Consider the following 13,705-nt stretch of genomic DNA (forward strand, 5'->3'; position numbering starts at 1 on the left):
ACACCACACACGAAACACATTTGCACCATACACCTTACACATTCTATCTACACCATCTGAAATGAGCCATAATGCAATTTAATATGAAAGCAAAAAGTAAAATCACAAAAATTCTGAACTCAAAGCAAAATTAAATCGGAAAGTCCATAATCACATGGCAAACTCAAAGCGTAGGACTACAAAACTATTCCTTTGTTTAATAAACAAATTTTGATCACAATATTGTAATTAAAGGTATAGAATTAATAATTAGTTCTTATCAATATTTTGCATAGTTTAAAACTTTGATAACCACACTTCATATACACGTTACACAATCACACCATACATCATACACCATTACACCATTCCTCTTGCACCTTACACCATAGCACCATACACTTTCTACCATTGCACTATACGAAAAACGATATTACACCATACACGTTTCTATTTGGAAGTTTACACCATCCAAGGGCTGTACAACATTACACCATACCATTCACATAACACAAAACATCATGAAACTATAAACCATCCCATAATATCTATATTGGAATAGTGATAATGAACGCCATACTAAACTCCAAATTGTACACAAGAAACTAAAATTGAAAAATCATTAAGGACTAACAAAGGGCAGAGACTCCCGACTTGGGACAGATGCAAACATGCAGCGGGGTTAAACATGTGTTGTTGTTTTTTTTTAGATCTCAACCCTCCCCCTATACCTGTACCAATGTAGAAAAGTAAATGCATAACAATACGCACAGTAAAATTCAGTTTAAGAGAAGTAGGAGTCCGATATCCGATATATGTTTTTTAATTTTTTATTTTAATTCTTTACATGTAAGTCTTTCATTTTTGAGACCAGTAAACACAAAGTATGTTTCCATTTCAGATCAGTTGATATAAAAGCATCATCACTCATTAGACTTCCTGAAAAATATCCATGTTAGAATCACGTTCAGTTTTTCTAAATATAAAAGATCTCAATATCATCGATAATATTATCATTTAAAAAAGAAGATTTTCAGTTATTTTCTTACAACTTTTTTTAAATATTTTTGTGAATGTATAATTTTATTTTTACAATATATGCAACATGTATCTGCATTGCATATTTTGTTTTATTCTACAATTTGAAGAAAATGTATATAAAACATAATTTTAGTTAATGATGTTTACTTTCCATATACATTAATGTTATTATATTGACCTTTATTGTAATTAATATAAAATCTAGTTTACCTCGAGGCTATGCTTTCTAAATTGTCTGTCACAAGCTCAGTGATATTACAATGCACTATAGTTTATGACGAGGTTCACCAACTAATACAAGTTTTATTTTGTACCTTTTTACTTAACCCAGTATGCAAATGCGTATATATGTTGACTTGTTTCTTATTTGTCTATTATTAAAAGAGTAATTTCGTGATATATAAATAATTTAATTGTGCTACAACTAGCTTTTGTAGCTTTGAATGAATCTTAGAAATATCGGAGATATTCAACAACCAAATCTTAATCATGTCAATGTGTTGAATTCGTTTTTATCTTTATATCTTTAAGGGTTGCTATAACACTTTTGAAGGTTTGTTGACAGCTTCTTTTAAGTGTTAAATCTATTTTCACCTGCTTAAAACATGTAAAAAGGGTAATATACATATCTGCCAAAAACATTAGAACTTTTGTATAAATTTGTAAATTATTACTCAGTGATGTTTATTACTTTTTTCACAAATGTAGTTTAAGAAGCTGCCTATAGAAATGTATACGATGGCCTTTTGTCGGTTTTTCCAATGTTGAGATTTGCTTTTCGTGAAAATATTGAGGCTGACTCAAAGCCATGCTTATAAGACTTTCAAGTTACTAATGAATGTGTTTGTATCTTTAAAGAAATTAAACACCGACCCATTTAGATAAACGTGACTATTCTTCCTTTATTTAACAGTGAGTCTATGGCATGTATGATGTCTTTTATTAATAAATATTTAGATAATATAAATTTGTACAGTAGTTCAAAATCTTAGCGCAGAAACATGATATATTTATTTTTCATTTCACATGTAAAACCATTGTTGATCATTTAGTGATACACATCAACGTCATTCCTTTTGTAGTGGTGTGGCCACCTAGGCTAATAATTTTATAGCCTTTTTAGAAGTTCATATCTCCAAGACTTCGTAATGCAGTATACGATACATGCTCACTTTACCTTACTATTCTTTAGAAAAACTCATAGTCATATTATTAAATTAATTTAAAAAAAGTCCGAATTATGCAGTGACCATAAATTGAACTTGTGTTTTACTATCAATACTTTCAATATTTGACCATTTCGATTCAAATGGAATTTGTTATCTTTTCTCAACTTTTTACTGTTTGTATAAGTTATCCCCCTCAATGCTAGAGAAATAATTTAACATTTTATACAGTTGCATGAGTCCCTAAACTCAATTAAGTATAGCATGTATATATTTTGTATATCATTTTTTTGTATTTTAATGAAAATTAGTGTGAGTACTTAACGTACATGTACATTGTGTATGTCTTAGACTCATATTTGGTTGGTCTCATTACATTTACATTCATTTTTCGTAAGCGTTATGACCGAGGTCAGGTTGGTTCTTAATGCGGTTAAAAATTGCCAGCCGCTTGCATTAATATCAATTCACATTATGAAACTAGCTACAGCTGGTTTCGTAAGATGTCAGTAAACAACAATCATCTGGATAATTTGTTTTTTTACGACGTCTACTCTATGTAGCTGTAACCATGATTTCATTCCATATTTTGTCACCAATTATCTGCATGATAACTCAGAATGCCTGCAATTTGAGCAGAATGTCATGTTGTTATTTTTATTGTTTTTATTTTCTTGTTTTTCCTTTTATCTATGCCACACCTTTCACTCTTCTTCGGTGACTGCAGTGATTTGCGGAGTTTATTTGCTTATGGCTGGGCGTTAATTTCTAGCTTGTATGATCATTTTGTATAGTTAATTTTTATCTGTATTGACTTTTATCATTTAAATGTATATTACCATGTTTACCTATGGTTTGAGAATTCTTTCGATTCCTGACGTTTTGATGGAGTTCCCTTTTTGACACCATACAACAATACGGTTAAACACCCGTTTGATACCATGCCCACGTATGATCTAGTCTCCTTTAAAATCATAGCGTCTTATGGTTTAACTCTCCTGATGCTTAAGTATGATTAAAAAGGCCTATTCATACCATGCTGGCGATTGGTCTGTTTTCTAATTTAGCACCAGACTGACGTATAACAGTCTAACATGCTTTCGAGACCATGCTGATGTATTGTAAAAATATTCCTTTGACACTATGTTAACATGGCTTATATTACCTTTTGACTCCATACTGACACCGTTAACAATCTTTCCCCCTTTCTTGACGTATGGTAATTTTCTATTGACACCATGTTAATGTATGATAAACACTCTTTTGACGCAGTCCAGACGTATGATTTGAATGTCCATATCAACACGATTTCAACGCATGGTTTAAGTATTCTTTTGACTTAATACTGACTGTTTGAAACTATAACGGTGTAAGTTAGGTTAAGGGTTTTTACTGATAAAGATTATGCTGATTTAACATTGTATTTAAACAAGTATATCATTGATTGTATTGTGTACCAATATGTATTTCACTAGGTTTATATTGTAGTGGTTTTAAAACGTGTTGATTTTTCATTTTATATGTAAATGCACTTATGTACTAATATATCTTTTTTTGGCTTTTTTGATTGAAAATTTAGGTTTAAGTTTAAATTGATATGCCACTCTTAAGTTTTAAACTTTAAAAGATGTTGTTAAATCCCAGTTTGCCAAAGAAAACGTTAAATATTGCATACAGATGTGTAAGTCCACAATCTTCACTGTTGATAATAAATTCATCATGTTGTAAACAATTTAACTTGTTTTTTTAATTAAAATTAGTTTAAACTTACATAAAGTGTATATGTCTTATATTTACACTAATTTACACTATATTTAAGTGGATCTCATACCTAATTTCGCTTAAATATCTATATCAGTGTTATGACTGAGTTCATATTTGTTCTCAAAGCTGTTGTTAGTAAGTTGATTTAGATTATAGAAGATAAACAGAAAATGGCCTAACATTAACATTATGTATCGCTTTATGCATTTGTTTTAGTTAAGTTAACACGATGGAACTAGGTATAGATACGTTGGTGATAAGTCAAAAATCAAAACAATAAACGTTTTCCAAATTAAAACTCAAACATATGCATTTTTTGGCATAACTTTTAGTTTTGTGAATTTGTGTGAAACCTACCCATTATGTCCAGATACATTTTTTTTGAAAATCAAAGCAACATTCACGTGCACATGATGGATGGTTAACTAAAGGCAACAGTTGTATAAAAAAATCGGTGTAACAAACTAAAACTGAGGAAAACGCATTAAATATTAGACACAACATAAAAATGTAACACACACAGAAGCGGACTAAGCATTAGACAAAATCCGATAAGAATAAGAAAATGTAACACCAAAACCAAATACACGAATTTGGGATAGAAAAGTACTGTGACACGTTTTATAGGAATGAGAAAAAACAATCAAACACAAGAGAAAACAAACGACACAACGGAAACACAACGTTAAAATGTAAAACACACAGAAACGAACTATAATATAACAATGGCCATATTCCTGACTTGGTTCATGTCATTTTTAAAGAAAAAAAAATGGTGGGTTGAACCTGGTTTTGTGGCATGCCAAACCTCGCACTTTAATGGCAATGTTAAATATAGCATTAAAATGACAGCATTATATTACAGGACTGCAATACAAATAAATAGGAGAACATATTAGACAAAGAAACACATGAATAACAGCTAACTAGTGGCTTCTCGTACTTAGAATGTACTTAGAAAATATGTCAGTAATGAATGCAAAAGAAGACATAATTATTCACAATCAGTCTAATTGAGATCTGGAGCAGACATGTCAGCAACTCTTGTCCTTTGTTTATTTAGGTAATAGATCATTGTTATTTTGCTTAGTTTCTTTTGATACATATTTTAACATCTTTCTAATACTCCTTCGCAACTAAGTAGCTGTGTATTTGTTTATTCGACGTGAAATAGATGTATAGGGAAAGGATAATATCTCACAAAACATCTTTAAAGCAGCCGCTTGCTTGCGCCTGTCCCAAGTCAGGAGTCTCTGGGTTTTGTTAGACTTGCCTTTTTTTTAAATTTAATTCATTGTTTTGGAGTTTAGTATGACGTTCATTTTCATTGAAATAGTACACATTTTTGTTTAGGGGACAGCTGAAGCCCGCCTCCTGTTGCGGGATTTTCTCACAGTGTTAAAGACAAATTGCTGGCTTTCGATCGTTTCTGCTCTTTGGTCGGTTTGTTGTTTCTCTGACACATTCCCAAATTCCATTCTAAATTTTGTAGGAATTTAAGTACTGTGAAAATGCACCGCTTATCGATATTAACGTATTGCCTCGCAGTGAAAATGAAAGAGTTGTATCAGTATTCGATAGTTTACATGAATCGCATAACGTAGAAGTAAAACAACAAAAATACCGAACTCCGAGGAATAATTTTCAAAACGGATAGTCCGTAGTCAAATGGCAAAATCAAAAGCTAAGTCAGTACTTCGGTACTGATATGATTTAATAAACTTTTCTAAAATTGCCCGTTAATAAATTTTGAAATTATTACGAAACTAAGGTTTAACGCCCTCAGGCAAAGTTGAGCTTAGATGAATTTGGCTATATACATGTTCCTGATGAAGGTAAATCCAGAAAAGCGCTTCGGATGAAAACAAGTACTAAAAGTGTTCTTTTTAATTTTATAAATTACTGGGTCGATATCTCTGCTGGTGGACTATCAGTCCCCGAGGGTATAATCAGCTCAATAGTCAGTACTACGGTACTGACATGATATAAAGAAAAATTCTAAATTTGTCCGTTTATAAATTTTGAAATTATTAAGAAATAAGGTTTCAACTCCCTCAGGCAACGTTGACTTAAGAGGAATTTGGCTATCTTTTTAGGTAGTTTTCTCATATAGCTAGCTCTTCAACGGTTTCGGTACTTATACATCTTCGGATTTCAATTGATTGGCTTTGAGCGTTCCTGATGAGGGTTAATCCAGAAAAGCGCTTCGGACACATATAATTATCAAACGTGTTGTTTTCAATTTTTTAAATCACTGCGTCGAAACCTCTGCTGGTTGACTATCAGTCCCCGAGGGTAACATCAGCTTAGTAGTCAGTACTTTGGTACTTAAATCATTTAACAAAATTTTCTAAAATTGTCCGTTTATAAATTTTGAAATTTTTAAGAAACTAAGGTTTCAACTCTCTCAGGCAAAGTTGACTTTAGAGGAATTTGGCTATTTTTTATATAGTTTTGTCATATAGCTCTAAAGCGGTTTCGGTACGTATACATCTTCGGATTTCAAATGTTTGGCTTTGAGTGTTCCTGATGCATGAAAGTAAATCCATAAAAGCGCTTCAGACGCATAGAATTATTAAACGTGGTGTTTTCAACTTTTTACATCACTGGGTCGATACCTCTGATGGTGGACTATTAGTTTCCGAGGTAATTATCAGCTCAATAGTCAGTATATGTACCTCGGTACTGACATGATTTAACAAACTTTTCTGAAATTTTCCATTTATAAATTTTGAAATTATTAAGGTGGCTCGCGAGTCTAAATCAAAATTTGATTTTAAGATAGGATTTTTCTATATTTTTTCTACAAATGAACTTTATCTTATACTTAGTAGGAAATAAAATAAAAAGATGTGGTCACCGTTAATTTACGCTTATATTCTGCCATTGAAAGAAGCATACATTTTTGTAAACTTATTTTTTTCTGTTGAACTAATAGGAGAAAAAAGGTAATATCGAAATAAAAAAAGAACTTAATTACAGCTTATTTGAAAATGGTATTCTAATATGACGTGCTTCTTTCGCTTTGTAAACAACATCGTGATAAATTCTCCATATATCTATGCTTAGCGCAGACTCAGAGATATACATAATAATGTTTAGATATACTTCCCACGTAAATCCACATGTATTGGAACCTATTTGCTAACCATTTGCCGGTTTAATTGTTTTAAAAATTGCAGTTAAAAATAGACAAAAGAACTTTTATTCTTATTCTGATGCATAATAAAAAGAAGTAATACACAAGAGCTCGGAGAAATCAACAAAATAAAAATAAAATAAAATTCCTCGAAAGTCTTTTAATGTTTTTGACTCATTTAAGTCATTTCAAAACATAACGGCATACAACTGAAAACGCTACAGTTGAACGTTTTCTGATACGTGTACCATCAAAACTCGTATGATAAAGTATTAAAATTGATTTGTTAGGTAGGTTTGTATTATTTTCTATTCTATTGCATTATTTGCATATTTACTGATTTCAGCAAGTCAATATGGCGGCTCGTTAGTTACGAAATGTCAACTTTGGATTTGACGGTAGCTTACGAGAAAAATATGTAAATTAAAAATGGCAAATGTTGGGTTTGAGAATTTAAAGAATTTAGCAATTTTGTTCTAGCTGTTATTCACGAAACAATCCACGCAAGCTACAGATTTTATGAATGTTTGAGCTTTATCGAACCGGGAGTAAAAGAAGAACAGCCACAAACATACAACATTCCTACCATCGCTTTAGTTTTTTAATGACCGTATTTGTCCTATAAGAATTGAAATAATTTATGGAAGCCATAGATTGTTGGAAATTTACACATGGCCTGGGCCGTGATATTCGAATTTTATCCATGAAATATTTTTTAGATAAAAAATATAGCTCACCGATGAGTTAAACAGGATATTTCAATTGTAATGCCAACAAAATAGCATTTTGTGCACCAAAAGGAGATAATTTGGAGCTTTTTCAATGATATATACATTTTTAAAGTCATCTGGGGCCATCTCAAATTGATATTTTTGAATGAATTTTGTACCATATGATAAAGTTACATCTAATAAAGGTAATAAATAAAATTTGTAATGAAAAATAACTGTTTAAATTTTTCCCGAAATTTTTAGAGCCTCGAGCCTCCTTAAGAAACTAAGGTTTAAAACAACCTCAGACAAAGCTGACTTTAGATGAAGTTGGCTTTGATGAAGGTAAATACAGAAAAGCGCTGCGGACGCATAGAATTATTAAACGTGTTGTTTTCAATTTTTGACTTCAGGTAGGATATATACCCGGCTGCATGATTCAAATGTATCGTGCGTTTATTAAAACGTCCATTTGATATAGTAACTATTATCTTTTTCTTATTTCATCAATGTTTTGTCTGTCTATTTATCATTAAAAATTACGAAATTATGGAATATACAGTGAAAAAGTTATTTCAAGATCCACACTTAATAGTTATCAAAGGTACCAGGATTATAATTTAGTACGCCAGACGCGCGTTTCGTCTATATAAGACTCATCAGTGACGCTCATATCAAAATATTTATAAAGCCAAACAAGTACAAAGTTGAAGAGCATTGAGGATCTAAAATTCCAAAAAGTTGTGCCAAAGACGGCTAAGGTAATCTATGCCTGGGATAAGAAATTCCTAAGTTTTTCGAAAAATTCAAAGTTTAATATATACTGCTTTTGGTAGAAGAAAAACAAACATCGGTATTGAATAAGATAAAGCATAAATATTTTTAAAATGAATCTTAAATTAATCGTTATTTGGAATAGACGCTATCTTTTTACTGGATTAGTAGTTTTCTTGTATGCACACAATTGACATTGGTAGATGATAGGGTTGATAAGGTCTGTTTGATAAATGCTTTGTCGTCTTTATATCATTTATTACATGTAGGTGTTTGAGACGGCATATACACCAAGAATTATAAGTGGTTGAATTTTATGTACTTTTGGTTGTCTTTTTCGAGTTTTAACTTCTGTCATGGCATTGTCAGTCCCTTTTGAAAAAAAGAGACGAAAGATACCAGAGAGACATTTAAACTCATAGATCGAAAAAAAAACCCGACAACGCCTTGGCTAAAAAAGAAAGAGAAAAACAGACAAAAGAGAGTACACAAGACATAATATATAAAACTAAAGACTACATATTCAGGCTAACAAAAACTGGGGGTTATTTTAGTGGCTCCGGAAGAGTAAGTAGATCATGCCCCACATGTAACACCCGTCATGTTGCTCATGTTATTACAAACCCAGTAAATAGTCAATTTCAGTAGGTCACATTTGTGAAAAGGGATCGGGATTGTTGTAACGACATAAGGAAAATATCCAATATATTCTATGAAACGGATACCATGGTATTTCATAACAGTCAACCAAATTGTGAAGGTGTCTGTAAAGTTTACGAAGGGATGATTTCATCTTCACAATTAATACATAGCTTCCTTGTGAGCAGCAACTTTCTATGAAATAAATCATGATAGGAAATACAAGCCCGGGAATATCATATCTATTGGGAGATATTTACTCCGTATACAGGCACTGCTGAACGTTGCTACATAGAAATGGAAAGTTCACAATTGGGAAGCTGAAATATTCTCTTCTATCGTAAAGTTTTTTTTCAACCTACCCTCGTTATTCATTTCTAGATGTAAGTCAATATATGAGGCATACTGAACTGTAATTATCATCAAATTGTTAGTTATTTAGTGCGAGAACGTTATTTATATAGCGGAAAGTAAAGGTAAAGGATATTGCTAATGTATTTTCTTTCTTTCGAGAAGTTCCTGTATGAAATTAGGCCTTCTTAGAATATTTGAACAAGTCGGCAAGGAACGGACACAATTGGGAAATTGGAATGTCGATAGTTTTAGAATTACACGTCCCCAGACGTAACAAATATACTGCCTATCAAGAAGTCTTGACAATGTCAATTTCAGAGTACTTTTTGGGTGAATCAGAATGATTCCCAATAGCTCATACAAATCTATAGATCTTCAACAAAGATTCTTATCTTTTCATACTGATTTCAAAACACTTGCTAAGAGTTAGATATTTAAAAATTATCTTGATAAAACTTTTTTTTGTCTATAGAGCCATGTCATGAATAGACTTTCTGGTTGGTAAAAATGTAACATAATGTTATAATTGAATCATACATTTGTACCAGTCAAGATAGATTTAACGATAGTCGTAATTGAATGAATTCCATAAAAGCGACCGATATCATTTTTATCGTTCTTCCCTTAAATCAAGTAGGGAACAAACATGGATTTCTTCAGTTAAAACCACTTTCATCTAAAAATTCCAGGATTAACTGCGCCATGTGCATTACCGATATATCTGTAACATGTGCGATTGGACGAAATAATAAAAAAAAAACCCACTTTCTTGATATAATCCTGCACTACAAAAACTAATACTCAGTACAAAGAAAGATAACTCTATTCATTTTGTAACATTCATAGGAGTTGAGGTCTATCAGCACTAAAAGCCATTCACATATGCATCTGTAGATCCATATGGTATGACTATTTTCTTTTATAAAACATTCGATGTACATGTAGGACACATACAGTTTTGTAGTTTGCAATTTTTAGACGGATCTTACTTCAAAATATGCAAAACAGATTCTGAAGAAAATGCATATATCATCACGTTTACAGAGAAACACTGAGGATATTAAAAATGTGAAATCTTTGAAAATTTAAAGCACACAGGTAGCTTTTTCCACCGAAACATTTGATGAGAAGGACACATTAATAGAAAGCTTTTGTTGCATTTTTTGGTGATCAGAATGTGGAATAAACAATAAATATTTTATTGGTTTATTTGAAATAACTAGTGTTTGGCATTTGATACCTAGTGAAGAAAAACAATAACATTTATTGTTTTTATTTATAACGTAATTTTGGAATTATATTTTCCATTAAATTGGTATGTATTGAAGTACTTGTTACTCTATAACATAATAACAGAAGTAACAAAGCCAATGAAAACTAGTTTAGGCAAATACACCAGGCCTCCTAACATTTCGTTTTGTTGATATGACATTGATAATAGTCTCTCAGATACTAGTCTCTGTGATCATAGATATGGCTAGACATTATAAGAAATATTCTAAAAGAAATAAACATAAACGAAGGCTGAAAAACGAAGCTACAACGCAGCAAAGTAAGCTAAAATGTATGCTAAACAGGTTGTTAATCTTTAGCATAGAAAATAAACTGATGACGAGTATTTGGTTTTATCCAGAGGTTTGAAATTCATTCCTTCACCGTTAGTCAAAAGGGCAAAGCAGGACTTATTACATGATTTTGATGAATTAGCCTTCCTTTATCTAGATCGTAAAAGCTGTCACAGTAGATATGTGTTTGCAGGGTTTATCAAAGGCGAAGTAATCAGAAACATTAGAACAACAAATAATGATGTTGATGTACAATACATTTTGTTACAGTTCAGATTGAACTTAATAAAGAGAGGATACAAGGAGATTGAAATCGAAAAGTACATAACTGAGACATTATCATGTAATGGAACTGATTTAATCAGAAAAAAAAGGCCAAACAAAACACAAGGGAAATTCCTTTAGTTGGCAACACAATTTAATCCATGCATTCATAAATTAATTAGATTAAAGGATTAGTAAACATTGGGATCTACTAAAACAGGATGCAGTTTGCAAGGACATATTTTCACGCAAACCAATAATAGCTTATAAAAAGCATAAAAACATTGCTGATCTATTGACAACGACAAAATAAAAATAAATTGATATAGGTAAATCGGAATTCGGATTGATGTTGGAATACGTGGATGTTAGGTGTCACTTTTATACAAAATATACTATGTGTATGTAGTATAATTCCCAAGATGATGTATTATGTATTAAAACATAAACACGAAATGAAATTTAAAAAATGAAACCTTATTTTGAATTTTACCTATTTTTCTGGGTAAAACTAGTCAGTTTAAAATTAAATATACAGAGAACCAAGAACACGTGTTTGATAAGAGGTTATAGTGTTATCAAAATACCTTGAATACTAATAAAGTGTTTAGCTTCAAAGATAAGATTGTTTACACATGTTTGAATATAAATAGATATTTATAAACATGCATGTCAGCATGGTCAGTACATAGATTATTTTTGTGGCTTATCTGGAATGTGTTTAATATAAACATAGGAAAAGAAACGATTACAGAATTGTAAAAAAATGTCTATCTAATTATAACTGCGAAAAAATGTAAAATGTTAACATTTAATTTTGTAAGAAACAACTGCAAACATATTCCTAAAATATACACAAACATGTCAGTAGTTTGATTCTTTCTTTTAGTAAACTATCCATTAAGAACATTCTGTACACAATAACCTTTTTTTCTGAAATGAGTTGTGATGTCACCCAGCAACTTGTGCAAATAAGTTATTGACAAGCTGAATAATTATGTTATACCTACCACTTTGTTCTAGGGTTTCGCTGGTAGCAAGAAAAACAAAAAATATGTCGGTGTTTATTTTAATTACTTTTTGCAACAGTAAAAGAGGGACGAAAGATACCTAAGGGACAGTCAAACTCATAAATCTAAAACAAACTGACAACGCCATGGCTAAAAATGAAAAAAGACAAACAGACAAACAATAGTACACATGACACAACATAGAAAACTAAAGAATAAACAACCCGAACCCCACCAACAACTAGGGGTGATCTCAGGTGCTCCGGAAAGGTAAGCAGATCCTGATCCAAATGTGGCACCCGTCGTGTTGCTTATGTGATAACAAATGTAATTTTCTCAATAGCTCAATAAATATTTGAAAACAGTAATTTCTCCAAGCTTTCTGATATACTGTGAAAGTACTTTTATTCGTGGGGTAGCAATTTTCGTGGTTTTCGTGGATGACTTTATCCACGAATTTAAGTGTCCAACGAAATAAAACAACATTTGTTCAAACCAAGGCATAGAAATATCCCCATTTAGGTTTGACTACTGTTATATTCTAGAAAGTATATTGAATATCGGCGAACTGTCGGAGAATATTACAATACACGGAGTGGTCAGAGAGCAAATACTGTGGATTCGTTAATATTAGTTGGATACCAATTTTCGTGGATTTCGTGGGTACATGATAACTACGAATTTAAATGTTGAACGAAACGTAAAATTTCTATTATGCTTTGTATGCAGATATTGGCATAACCACGAAATCAAATATCCACGAAAATGCAATTTTTCGTCAATCCACGAAAATTGATACCCCCGAAAATAAATGAATCCACAGTACGCAGAAATAAACGAAAAGAAAAGCAACACACCAGTAGTATATATCGTTCAGTTTTTGCCCCGCAAAAAAACTCAGGGCGATAGGGTGCACCTATATATAGGCATGCACCGCCCACGATAATGACGTCACCGGAAGTATGGGATCACGACGGATGCATATTGACCATATTTGGATGTGAACATAGCAGTATGACGTAGAACCGTGCAAATGCCAGGAGTAATCCCGAATGCACGCCTGCAACCAGACCTGGAGCCATTACATTGCAATGTAATGCATTACATTACAACTACTTTGTGATTCTTCCATAACAATTACAATTACAATTAAAAACCAATTGTTCAGAGAACAATTGAAAGTCTTTCCACACCAAAGAAATTTGGATAAGAAGGTAGTTTCTACATACTAATGCGATAAATGATGGTTTAATTATCTTTTAGAGTGATATAAGGGAGATAATATGCTACTTCCGGTAAA

The sequence above is a fragment of the Mytilus trossulus genome, unplaced genomic scaffold (genome assembly GCF_036588685.1).
Source record: "Mytilus trossulus isolate FHL-02 unplaced genomic scaffold, PNRI_Mtr1.1.1.hap1 h1tg000234l__unscaffolded, whole genome shotgun sequence".
Classification (NCBI taxonomy): domain Eukaryota; kingdom Metazoa; phylum Mollusca; class Bivalvia; order Mytilida; family Mytilidae; genus Mytilus; species Mytilus trossulus.